Here is a 13,766-nt window from a genome sequence, read left to right on the forward strand (position 1 = left end):
ACTGGCATCCGTGTGCAGTTTTCAATAATGGAACAGAACTGTGTAGGTTTTAAAAATATGCATCATCTTGTAAGCGTAATTTCATATTTTTCTCAACTTCAAGAGTAGATGATTCTGAACTTATTCTTACGTTGCTCATTTACGATAGGGGTTGGGTACTCATTGATATGAAAACACTGTAAAAGTTTTAATGTGTTTACGACCCCCCCCACCCTCTCACACATATATTTTATGGCCATAATAAAACCAAAACATGGTTACAATAAATCAGCATATTCATTTAAACTAAAATGTCTACATCAAAACTAAAAAGTTGACATAGAACACAAATAAAATAATATAATTCTGCTGGGGCTCGAACCTTGTGCCTCTCACATGTGAAGCGAGCGTGTAACCACTACACTACGGAACCGCTTGTAAAATCACCTTCTAACTAAGATATAATTAAGCTATCAATAGTCGGTTTAAATGTAAACCCGGAAGTTTAAACGCTGGATAGTGAGCGGGGTTAAAGGTTCATACCAAAGGGTTCATACCACTGGCAAGATACGGGTCAGGCCTGCGGCCGTCTATATGTGGTTCTTAAAAACAACTGTAGGAGGACTTGATAGTAATGAGACTGGGGTGCAGTGATGGTGCTCTTCATTGATAAGCGGCTGCTTCCTTTATAAAGACTCATAATTACAATTAATAAAACGTGTCGCACTTCGCGCTCTATAACGCCTTTATTAGTAACTAGGTGGTTGCTATGATAGTGGAACAAAGACGTTTTGTTTTTATACAAACCAGAAAGTTTCACCGGTTCGCGTATTTGCCCAGTCCCTGTGATCTATTAATGATTGCCAAGTCCCTATGATCAGTTATTAATTAAAAGAAATAGCTTTGCATTATTTGCAATAAATGTTGTAGTAAATGTAATAGGCACAAATGCAGTACTTATTTACACTAATTTACACAAACAATCACCACTATGCAATATATTCTGACAACAAAAATATATACATTGATCTGTAAAATAACTTCTCCTCCCATAAGCGAAAAAAACGTATTACATACTAGTTGCCGCACTTCAGTGCGACGCCAATAACGCAAAATACTAGTGTAACAGTTGTACTTCTGTGTTTCCACATTTGGTCACGTTACTGCATGTATGCGGTGACACAGTCTCGTCACAATATAGACAGTGATAACCATGTCCTGAAAAAAATGAAAGACTCTCCTTATATCATATTTATTCACAATATTTTTACATGCATGAATGAAAAGGTCATTTTTGGGACATTTGATGACAAAATATTACTGTTATTATTTTACAAACACGTACTACTTCATAAATAAATATAGGTGAAAAAAATACTGAAGCACACTAATTACAATAAGAATTTAGCGTAGACACATTTGAGTACATAGGCCTGATATAAACCTTCGGCCATTTTATTTCCCTTTAGCAAACGATGCCCGCTAAATTACTCACTAAGTTTATATCGATTCATCTTTAAACTTGGCGATGATGTTTGTAGGTATTTTTTTTCGCTCATATTCGATAACAAGTCAGTTCGCTCATAGCACTTCTTAATAATTGTCGCTGAACTATAATTAAAAAAATACCTTGTCCGTTCTCTAACTTTGACATTTAAATCGCATTATGTTGAAACTTCGGTAATACTGTTTGTTGGAATATAATCCCGGTCAAGGTCATAAACCGACCAGAAAACATGCAGCTCTGCTGACGTTCGGCATTTCACTTATAAAACGTTGCCTACTAAACATTGTTTGCTCTTTACTCTCACAGTATAATTGCTTATTCATCAAACTTTGTGTCTGTGTCAACATTTTAATATTAATACATCTGTAAGCAATCAATATAAGTAGACCTTTAAGCGGTGTATGTTGAGACAACTTGTAACTCGTGTTATATATATAATGGTAGTGGTGCGGTGGTCGAGTGGTCTACCATTCCAGAGGTCCCCGGTTCAAATCCCGGCCGGGGCACTGGAAATTTCAGAAATGCTTCAAGTGTTTCCCACCCAGCTAGAGATGTACTGGTATAAAACCCAGGTAATTCTCGCGTGTATCGGTAGCACGTAAAAGAACCAACGTATCTACTCGCAAAGAGCTAGGGTATCGCACCCGGATTCCTTGTATCCCAATACTGTCTCTTCTGCTTGCTGTCTCTTCAGCAAAACCAAAGGACCCCATTGGAAATAAGTGCTTGCACTTTCATGGGTTATCCTTGACCGCAAGGTCAAATAAATACAACTACAACAATCAATTAATTATGTCAAGTGTGTTTACTATCTTCAGAAATGGCACAAATAAATTAGGGGAACTTGCGGACGTGTGGACATACGGAGATTGAGGGAAAACTTTGCTTCCCTTAATGTGATACTTATGTAGATTATCAGGTTAAAAGTAAATTTGTTTAAATGTATACATGGCGTTTATTATCACCTAACCTTGTAGTGATTATAATATGTGAGTTCAGAATCACACTTATGTCAAGATGAGCTGTTTTATATACAGTCTTCGAAACTAGCAATTGTATGTATGATATGTTATACAACTTTTTATCTCTGTGCCGTCTACAAGCATTAAATGGAAACTTCAAAAAAGCGAGTTCATTGTGCTAGATCTCTAGACACTTCAACTATGTTGAATGCGTTAACGGGCTACACACTGCATATGGCGTCGATATGTCTTTTAGAAGTGTACACAGGCGCGTAGCCCGTGTTTATGTTCCGCCACCATCTGAAGCCCTTAAGTGATACGTGCTATTTTATCAATGTATAATATTTATAGGGCCTTTGTCTTCACATTAAATTAGGTATGTGGTACTGAAAAACTGATAATATAACCTGAAGGGGCTGTAAACTTGTTCATAGCCAAGGCTGTTGAATCTACAGACCCTGTTAAATGTGACGAGAATCCCTTCTACTTTATAGAGTGTAGCCGTTACTCCATTTCTAGGGTAGAATTATTTAGCGAAAGGTCATTTTCCTACAGGGGATGCACTTCGTGGAATAATTTGCCACACAATATAAGAGACTCTGCAACATATAATAACTTCAAGTTCAGTGCTAAAGAACTTCTTATTAGTCTACTTGATTCTTAACCATATCTTTTATTTTCTTTTTAAAAATAGTTTTTGTCAGTAATTTGCACAGGTTGATTGTTCATTGCTTGTTGTCACTTAATGTTAACAAACTTTAAAAGCCAAATACATGTCGTTCTTAGCATTATTTTAAAATAGCTATAGGTACTTATTTAATGTTACAATACTGAATAATTTCAAACTAGGTGCAATATATATATGTTTGTGTTATTTATAGTTGTCTTTCTAAATTGTGTCTTGATGAAGGTGCTCAAATCTGTGATATGTATTTTAATCTAATTATGTCTTCCTATGCTACACACCACTATATCTCAATGACCACAATGGAAATAAGTGTTTTGTGTGTGTCATCCTTGATATATAATGATGGTTGTCATGGCGTCACTTGTGTTTTTGTTTAATTCATGCATGTTTCTTTTTTACTTAAGTGCATGTGTGTGTTATACTTGTATTGTCATGTATTCTCCCATTGTATATTTTTATAAATCAATCAATCATTCAAACTTCAAACTGTTGAGTTCAAATAAAACGATACTGGTTCCGTTTTCAGGTGTTTGGAAAAATGTAAAAGCGCTCATGTTCTTCTTTTGAAGCCTTGCATTCATGTGCGATTGCATGTAAAAAATATTTGCCTTGTGACAAAATGATATTTGAAACACATGTTCATTTTTTATAACTGATTCGTTCAAGTAAGAACATAAATCAGTAATCGAATTGCTTTCTGGATCACACATTTCGCATACAAGTAATAAATGCATTATTTAACAGCGCTTATTTGAAAACTCTTCCATTTTTCCCTTTGATAACTTTTAAACACAGATTAGGCCATGCAACCACCTCTATCATTATCGTACACTTATATTTAGTTTTAACAATACTGATTTAAGTATCATAAAATTGGTTTTCTTAAATTATTTAAAATTAGTTATTCTTTTTTAATAAAGCTTTCCCATCAACTGTTCCATTACAAATCGTGATTTTGATTTGGAAATTAAAATCAGTTGGATAATATCCAATAGATAAATGCACATGGTTGTCTATGTTACAGTTTCCAATACACAATGTGTTTGTATGCCGACCTCACACATTGCACATGCTTGATCCTAGATGAAAATAAACATGTCTTTTGTTTAATTTAAAAAGACCATTAAACAAAATAACAGATTTAAGTAACCACCCAGTAAACAATATGACATTTAATAGAAGGTGAAAAAAGTAGTTAAATCGATTTAGCCCATAGTATTTACCTAGCACAAAATGCCATCATCTAACTAAGGCTGTAATGTTTTTATTTACGCTTATACAAAGTTATATTAACACACATTTGTAATGGCTATGCCTCACCCTTACACGTGAACAAATATTTTAACCCATTTGAATAATAACGAAATGTTATTGTATGCGTTTAAGTGATAGGAGTTTAAACGTACCTGGGGATATAAGTGCCGTGATCGTTGATTGTGAAGACTGCGTAGGTGGCTGTATCGCTTGTGTAATTGGTTGTATTGAATGCGTATTCGGTTGTGACGTTTGAGTATTTGGCAGCGTGTTTTGTGTATTTGAATGTGTTGATTTTTGCGACATTTGCGTACATTGCGTAGTTATTTGTGTCCATATCGGACTTTTTTTTATCGATTGTGTACCTGCTTGTGTAATATGCGTTGATGGCTGTGCAGATTGCGTAGAAATCTGCATGAAAGTCGTCGTATCAGTAAATGTTGACGTGTCTCTGGTAAGCGGGGCGGTCGACGGAGATTGTGAAGATGTGCTTGAATGGTCTGTAACTGCTGAAATATAAATCCACTCGGGTTCTGTATTCACAAAACATTGCCGTTTAAAGAACTATTAGAGACATGCAAGTGACGTGAGGGTATAGCAACATTTCGCGTTTAACCAGTGTAAGAACGTTAGAAAATGAAGGATGTGTTAATTAACGTTTACCTGCAACAGAATGGGCTGAGTTCCATTGATTCCATGGGGCATTCGTGTCATTAAATCCTTCTGAACAAAAAGGATTGCATGCGGTTATTTCATCAACCATTGATACAAATGAATATGAAGAAAAAAAAACACTACTGCTGAAACCTTTATAACTGAAAGCCATACAATACAAACTGATATTTGCTTTGACGAATAGTCATCAATTTGCCTTTTAAGAATAGTATGTTCTTTGTGCATATTATACAATAAAACGATTGACATTTGCGTTCGAATCGAAATGATTGACTAGTAAGTGATTTATACTGTGGTAATGACCCCCACCTACGTCTCAAAAATGAAGTCGTTGAAACAAATATTTTTTTAAATATTCAACTGTTTAAAACTTGTTCTGAATGTGTTTTAATAATTCATTATCATCAAATATGTCAAAAATGATCAAATAAATAATCTATGTTTTCTTCGGTACGGAAATTGAGTTCGGTCCGGTTCTATTTGGTTAACGCCTTTCCTCTATAAAAGATGTTTACTTCTAGTATTTCTTAAGCAATATAGTTTTTTGTTTTAACTGCTTCTTTCCGTTAGCTGTGCGATATTGTACCGACATACGTTCATTTATTTCGCAGAATGTTGACTAATAATTTTCATTTGCGCATGCTTAAATTTATTGGCTATATGTATACAGATCACACGTACCCGATACACAAGGGCTTGGGCATTCGAAGCAACCGTTTTCGTACCTCGGACATCTGCAGAAAGCGTTGAAATTAGGACAAGAGCGGTTTACAGGCGTTGAATCTAGAAAACGTAAGGTACTTAAATACTAATGTTGACATTTCATGCTTAAAAAACAGACATTCATAGTTTTATAGTTACTGTTATTTTCATATGTAATATTATTTGGACATGTATACAGTACCATGTCTTATTGCACAACTCGTCGTTTGACGGATATGATATGTATATAAATGCTCGTGAAAAGGAAACAAATTCAACAGACAGACAGACAGACAGACAGAATGTTTTATTGACGTAAACTTTACAGTTTTTTGTCATTTACAAAATAGTTACATGTATACAAAGCATTATGTCAACGTGATAACAAATAAGAATATTTAAATATCATATTGATCGCGTAAAGATCATATTCATACATACATGATTTTAATTAATAAGTTGTATATAATAACGATTTGTTTTAAATACTAATAAGAAACAAAAAAAAAACAATAAAATAGTATTCGTGTTTCTCTAGATTAACATATACAGATGATGAAAACAATTATTTGTTATTAACTTTCATAGAAATATTGGAGGATGAAAACCATAAATATAGTTCAATTATTTAAACGTTATACAAGACAACTTGATACGAAAAAAAATGAAGAAAAATTAGTTAGTTAATATTTTAACAAATTTGTTCAAGATAAGTAAAATTTGATCATGCGTTAAGGCTATAAGTGAAGTATTTGAAATATACTAAACTGTACAACATATATAATTTAAAAACAAAAGGTAATTGTACAAAATTTGATTATTTTTTGTACATTTTTCAAAATATGCAACAATAATATTTAAGTTGTGCTAGGCTAACATATTCAGATGATGAATAAGGTGAATGTACTAAGAACTTGTACAGACGAATGTTGAGGATGAACATAGTACGACCATCAAACATTAAAAAGGCGAGTTTATTTACCCAACTACTAGATGAAGGGGAATTTATTAGTTAATATTTGAATATCCAGGGTTAGTTAGCTGGGTGGGGCTGCATTATGGCTCTACATATGAACTTGCTCAGGTTCCTTACTTGTGTTTTGTTTGAAGTACCCATTAATTCAACAAATTTAAACATACTTGGTCTTTTATAATAGTAGGCTTTGATTAGTTCTTTTCTCAGTGAATTGAAGGCTGCGCATATCATGATAAAATGGTACTCGTCTTCAATATCTCTGACTTGACATTTTGCGCATATTCGCTGTGATCTCTCTATATTGTTATGTCTACCTGTTTCAATTGCTAGTTTGAGCGACGATAATCGTAATTTGGAAACACATATACGCAATTTGTTTGGCAAATAATCAAGATATGGTTCAAACTCAAAGGTGCATTTAAATAATTTATATGTCATTAATGAGTTGCTATTATTAATCGAATTGTACCAGGATTGCTTAAAAACGTCTAAAACAGTTGACTTAAATACAATATGGAAGGTATCGAGATTGACCGAAGAGGGATTGTCCCATACGTATGAAAATCCGTAGGTATCCAACAACTTCTTCACATTTAAAGCCCAATTGCCTTTACATAGTTTCATACTTTTGAAGCGTTCATACAATTTTGATATGATTATGTTATTTGAATGGATAAGTTTACACCAGTATTTTATTATACGAACATTTCTGTTAATGCAAAGTGGATACCTTCCTAGTTCCCCATATACTCCCATGCTGCTGCTAGATGCTTTGATACCTAGGAGCCTTTTACAAAACTTAAGGTGTATACGTTCTATTTCGATAAACTTATCAAATCCCCATATCTCGCAACCATAATTTAAAGTCGCACCCACGAATGCGTCAAAAAGTTGAAAAGCAAAACTAGGTTTGATATCAAGGTTTTTTAAATTAATCATTAAAACATTTAGGGCTTTAAGTCCTTTCCCAGAAAGAGATTCAGCGTTTAGTAAAAACGAACCCGTGTAATTAAAAACTGTTCCTAAGTAATTGAAGTCATCAACTATATCTAACTTTTCACATTTAAATGACCATTTTTCATTGTTTAAAGTCGGTCCTCTTTTTCTAAATACCATTACCTTAGTTTTGCTAATATTAACTTCTAGACCCCAAAGATCTCAATATTCGCTAAGGTTGTTAATACTTTGTTGGAGGTCAGTTACAGACTTGCCGAATATTACCATATCATCAGCAAAAAGCATAAGTATAAATATCAAGTCATCATATGAAAGTCCAGAATTGACGTCTTTTTCTAAAAATAGTTCAAGGTCATCTAAGAATAGAGAAAACAGCACCGGCGAGAGTACCTCTCCCTGTTTGAGTCCAATCGCACAATTAAAGAAATCCGAGTATGAATTACACTTTTATACACAGCATTTAACTTGATGATACATGTCTTTGATGAGCGTTAGTAATTTACCGTTAATACCTGCGTTGTAAAGCTTATACCATAGTCCATTTAAATAGAACGAATCAAATGCACGTTTCATATCGATAAAACAACAGTACAAACGTCCGTTAAAATTAACGACATTTTGAATAATAGCATTAAGTACAAAAATAGCGTCAGTAGTCGAGCGGCCCTTCCGGAAGCCGAATTGAGCGTCACTTAAAATGTTATTATTAACAATCCAGTTATTTAAACGACTGTTTAGAATGCTCGTAAAAAGTTTGGACATGCAGCTTACCAGAGTAATCCCCCTATAATTACGTACATCGTCATGGTCATTCTTTTTAAAAACAGGCACAATGAACCCCTTTGACCATTCTGGAGGAAAATGACCTGAATTCAGTATAGCATTAAATATCTTTAATAGATGTGGTGATAATATATCTAAACTTTCGATGAAATATTCGTTTAACAAATAGTCACAGCCACACGATTTATTACGTTTAAGCCGATTAACTGCCTTATCGATTTCGTCAGTGGTAATTGGGCCATCTAATTCTTCAAATCTGCCGTTATTAATGTTAAAATTATAAAAAATGCAAAATTGTTCTGCTTGGATATGATCTACGTGTTTTAAATCTTTCTGGAGAGAGTAAAAATAATTATAAAAATCATCAATGGACAAAGAATCACTTATGCTAGTTTTATTTTTACTAAAAAGCTTCCAAAAATCTCTAGGCTTTGAGTGTCTAAGACTAACGATTTCTTTTAATTTTTTGCTTTTATGTTGCTGACGTTTCGATTTAACAGAACGTTTGTACAATGATTTGTTATTTATCATAAGCGCTCTATCGATATCTGATCTGCTTTTATTGTATTCCATTAGAGCTTTGAAATATGCAGATTTTGCTAGACGGCAGTCGTTATCGAACCACTCTGCTTTCTTAAATAATGTATTTTTAGAGTAAGATTTCTCACTTTTTAAAGTCTTAGAAAATAAAGCCTCACCAGCTTCGCTTAATATTTTCGAAAATCTGTCCACGCAATAATCAATACTGTCAACGTTATTACAATCAAGATCATCTCTAATACTGTTAAATACATGTGCATTTGCGATTAATTTTTGTCGAAATTCGTCTCGATGCTGATCTAACCAGATAAGACGTGTCGTAGTCGATTCATTATTACCTCTCGATATTAAAGTATTACACATGATATTGAATGCCAACGGGCAATGATCTGACCATTCTGAGTGAGATTCAACATTAAAATATTTTATAAGCTTAAAATTTTCTTCGCGTAGTAACAAGTAATCAATAACACTTGAACCACGTGAATTCATGAACGTAAAAGCGCCGAAACTATCATGGCTAAGTCTACCGTTAGCTATTCTCAATGAGTGCGATTTGCACATGTCAAGAAGCTTCGTACCAAAACAGTTACTTTGCGAATCCATTGAATTTCGTGGAAGTTGAGAATCACTTATGTAAGATTGGTCATTTAACAGATTAACTGTGCGATCACATACAATAAAGTCTCGCTTATTTCCTACTCGAGCGTTCAAATCACCAGCTAAAAAAAACTTTACCATTTGTTTGAAAATGATTAATTTGATTTTGTAAGATATCAAATAAATTAACATTCAAAATATTATACATAGGGGAATTCTCAGGCCAGATATAAACTCTAGCCAGAAAAAAGTCTTCCGTTAGATTAAAATAAAGCTTATCTAATTTAAGCCACACAATTGCATCCTGATGATTTTTAACAATAGAAATTCCCTTCGCAATAGATTGCTTAACATAAACTGCCATTCCGCCACTAGAGCGTTTTGATTTTTTGTTCTGAATTTTCCTGTTAAAAAGGTAACATTTATAGCCATCAATGTCATAACAAGCTGAGTTATTAGCCCATGTTTCATAGAACAAAATAATATCAAATTTACGAATGTAGTTTAAGAAGTCTGCATCGTTAATTTTTACATTTGAAAGTCCTTGAACGTTCCAAGAGAGAACTTTTATTTCAGCCTCCTGAAGTCCCTACTTTCTGCTACCGCTGCTGTTGTTGCTTGTGGAACTGTCAGGACGCACCGGAACACCATTTATGTACAGTTTGTCGTAGCTTAACCATTCCTGCTTGCCATCAGCACGTGCTTTCCGGAAGGCCGGCATCAAGCTTCTGCGCCGGTCGGCAACGTCCTTTGGAAATTGCTCACTGACGTAGAACTTGGTTCCTTTAAGGTTCCAACTTGATTTCCGCACGCTTTCTCTGTCCTTGAACAGTGAGAATTTTGCCACTATTGGACGAGGATGTGGTTGGTTACCGCTTTGCCTAACACCAATACGATGTACTCTCTCAAGATTAATACACTTGACATCGTCCTGTGGTATTTTTCAGATTTTCTACTATGAAAGAGCGCAGTAGACGCTCGGTATCGTCAGGCTTTTCGGACGAGCTTTCATTGATGCCGGATAAAATTAAATTGTTCCTCATTGACTGCGCTTGCATGTAATTTAAGGTCTCTGATAATTCGGACTTTTCTTGCTGCAGTTTTGAAATGGCGCTCTGTGACTCTGCCAAAGCGAACTCAAGCGACGAAACATTTTCCGCAATCTTGTTAAGCTTTTCGCTCTGAATTTTGTTATTTTCTTGAACAACATTCCACAGCTTGCAAAGTTCAGATTCTATGTCGTTTACTTTGTTTCAAGTTTATTTAGTGTTTCCAACTGTGTAGTAATACTTGAAAATTTATTGTTCATAGCCTGATTCATAGATCTCAGGAAACTCATAATCTCTGAGTTGAGGGGTTGACTGACCTGTGATAGGATGCTTCCCTCAGCTCCATTTTCCGGTCTCCCGTTCACTTGGTACGAACACTGAGTTATCCATCCCGGAATCACTGAATAGTACGGAATGAGCACCGTGGATAGCGTCACTAACACTTAAATTAGCATTGCACGTTTCACTCAACACACCGTTTGTTAAATCATTTGTTTACCCCAGAACTGCACTTATTTTTTGCAACTTTGTTTTGTCCCTTACTACTACTGGATTTATTACTACCGTTACTGCTGTTTTTACGTTTGCGTGTTTTTCCCATGGACGGTTCATACAGATAAGCTGATAATTGAAATATCAACAATGCAATAAATTATATCGTTATATTTATACACGATAGTAGTATATTTCATACCATGTACGTTTAGAGAGCACGCCAGTAATGTTACTATAATCGTATTCATTCCGGCAAAGTCTCCGTTGAAACTGCGGATCGTTTTCATTAGCGAACTGGTATTTCTTATCAATACCTATTCAAACAATATTGTGCATGTATTATCCCACATAAAGCCATTTATATCGGTACGTAAATCAGAACTAGATAAGGCTTGTTAGAGAAACAGCAAGTGATAAGAGGACCGATCCAAATAGTTTTCCAGCAGTGTTATACCAAATCAACACGCATTTGCACACAGTCTCATAGATATCTTCATGATACATAGAGAATAGCATATAACTCCCTGATATTGTTCGTAATATAGCAGACAAGGCTTATACTAGTATAACGGCGAGGTTTGCCGAGCCGCTATTTTATTCGTGCCGAGCCTAATACATATACAAAACGATCAGTCAGTAACCTGGTTATCTGTTTATCATATCTCTACGTCCCCAATTTGAAAGAAATAATAGTATCTCTAAAAAGCTGCATTTTTAGCGGGAAATAATATGATTTTTGTCGTTTGACGTGTTAACAATGACGCCAGCTTTGTATTTGAAAAACTTGGTGTTTTGCCGTTTGCGTTGCTTTTTGTGTTCAAAATATAATAAATATTAGTATCAAATTGTTTGTTTTGTTGAATCTGATTCGATTGTTCGACAAATGATTACTTTATAGTGGATCCCGAGTAATATGACCTACCTCCTATCATCGACTGATATAAGAACTTCCTGTTGTACTGTTGAACTGATAAAAAATATACACCATGTAGTGTTATATAAGGCAGATATCAATGCAGTGGTATAGTAAATGCTTCGCAGCATTTCTGTTTCATTGATATTGGAAATGGACATGACTATGAGGCAAACTTTCGCCATATTATATATGTTAACAAAACTGTTTCGGAGAAAAAGTGGGGATATTGTATTGATGTGCGTCTGTCCGTCCGTCCTGGCAACCTGCTCCTCCTAAATATTAGCACTAGAACCGTGAAACTTACATACATGGTAGCGTTTGAGCATATGTGCGACGGTGACAGTGACGGAATTTTGATCTGACCCCTGGGTCAAAAGTTATGGGGGTTGGGTCGGGCCAGGTCAGAGATTTTCACTTATTTTATGCCCCGGTATGGTGCATTGGCCATAACTTTTGCAATATTGATGATAGCAACTTGATATTTGGCATGCATGTGAATCTCATGGAACTGCACATTTTGAGTGATTGAAGGTTAAGGTCAAGGTCATCCTTCAATGTCAAAGGTTAATAAAAAACAAATCCAAAGGAAGTAATAAGCTTTAAAGGGAGGTAAAGTAAAATATCCTGCCAAATTGATATAAAAAAATAAATAAACAGTAGTGGCGCAGATATGTATTTAGTATTTAATTGTTTGTGTTAACTCATCCGTGCAATGGTTTACGCGCAATCTAATGTTTATACAAGGATTATAAAATATTGGCGCAAAGGGACACCTGTATATGAGAGAAGAGATAGAACGCAGTCAAGCATAAAAAGCATGAGAAACTCATGGAATATAGCCTCAAGAATCTATAAAAGGGCTGAAACTTTCAATTAGTGCAATTACAATTTTAGACTCATTACTGAAAATATGTCAAAATGTTATAATGGGAAAATGTGAGAAAACAATTTAAAGCAAGATGGACTTTGAACAGGCACATCAAAGGACAGGACATGAAATACAACATATTTAGTGTTGTGTACAAGATTGCGATAGAAAATTTCTGAGCCGCTACTATTTAGTCAACCATTTAACCTCAAACATAACTTTTCCAAGCAGAAGCAAGAAGATTGGCTTATAAGAGAGCATGTTCAGTCATCTCTAAGTCATTCCAATTAGGATGACAGGTACATAATTGACTACAGTGAAGTTGATTCATTATAGATTTGTTAGGAAAGCAGGATGAGGAGGAGAAATTAGGGTATAGATGTTCAATCAGTTGTTAGGTTATTTTACATTAGCTTTTCATTTCTTCATTGAATTTAATTTAAATTTATACTGAACATCTCTTATGACAATACGGTCAATCTCAACTATGCAAGGTCCCATTACCAAACCTGGGGCGACCCTGTGCCAAAACATGCGGCGTGGGGATACGCGGTCGGCCTCTGCCGCGCCATTTCTAGTTTAAATCTAATGTGGTTAAGAAAGGACTTTTGTGTACATTGTTATAAGTATTAAAATATGCTATACAAACCATTATGTCTATAACAGCAACCTTTCTTCATCGCATCATGTTGAATATCCCACCGGAAGCTTGTGTCATTTTAAGGATTGGCAAAGTATGAGTTTTTATAAATATAAAATACTTTTCTTACCTTATTCCTTGCTCAAAGTAATAAACTTTTTGGCTACTAGTAAAC

This window comes from Dreissena polymorpha, chromosome 15 (genome assembly GCF_020536995.1).
Source record: "Dreissena polymorpha isolate Duluth1 chromosome 15, UMN_Dpol_1.0, whole genome shotgun sequence".
Lineage (NCBI taxonomy): Eukaryota > Metazoa > Mollusca > Bivalvia > Myida > Dreissenidae > Dreissena > Dreissena polymorpha.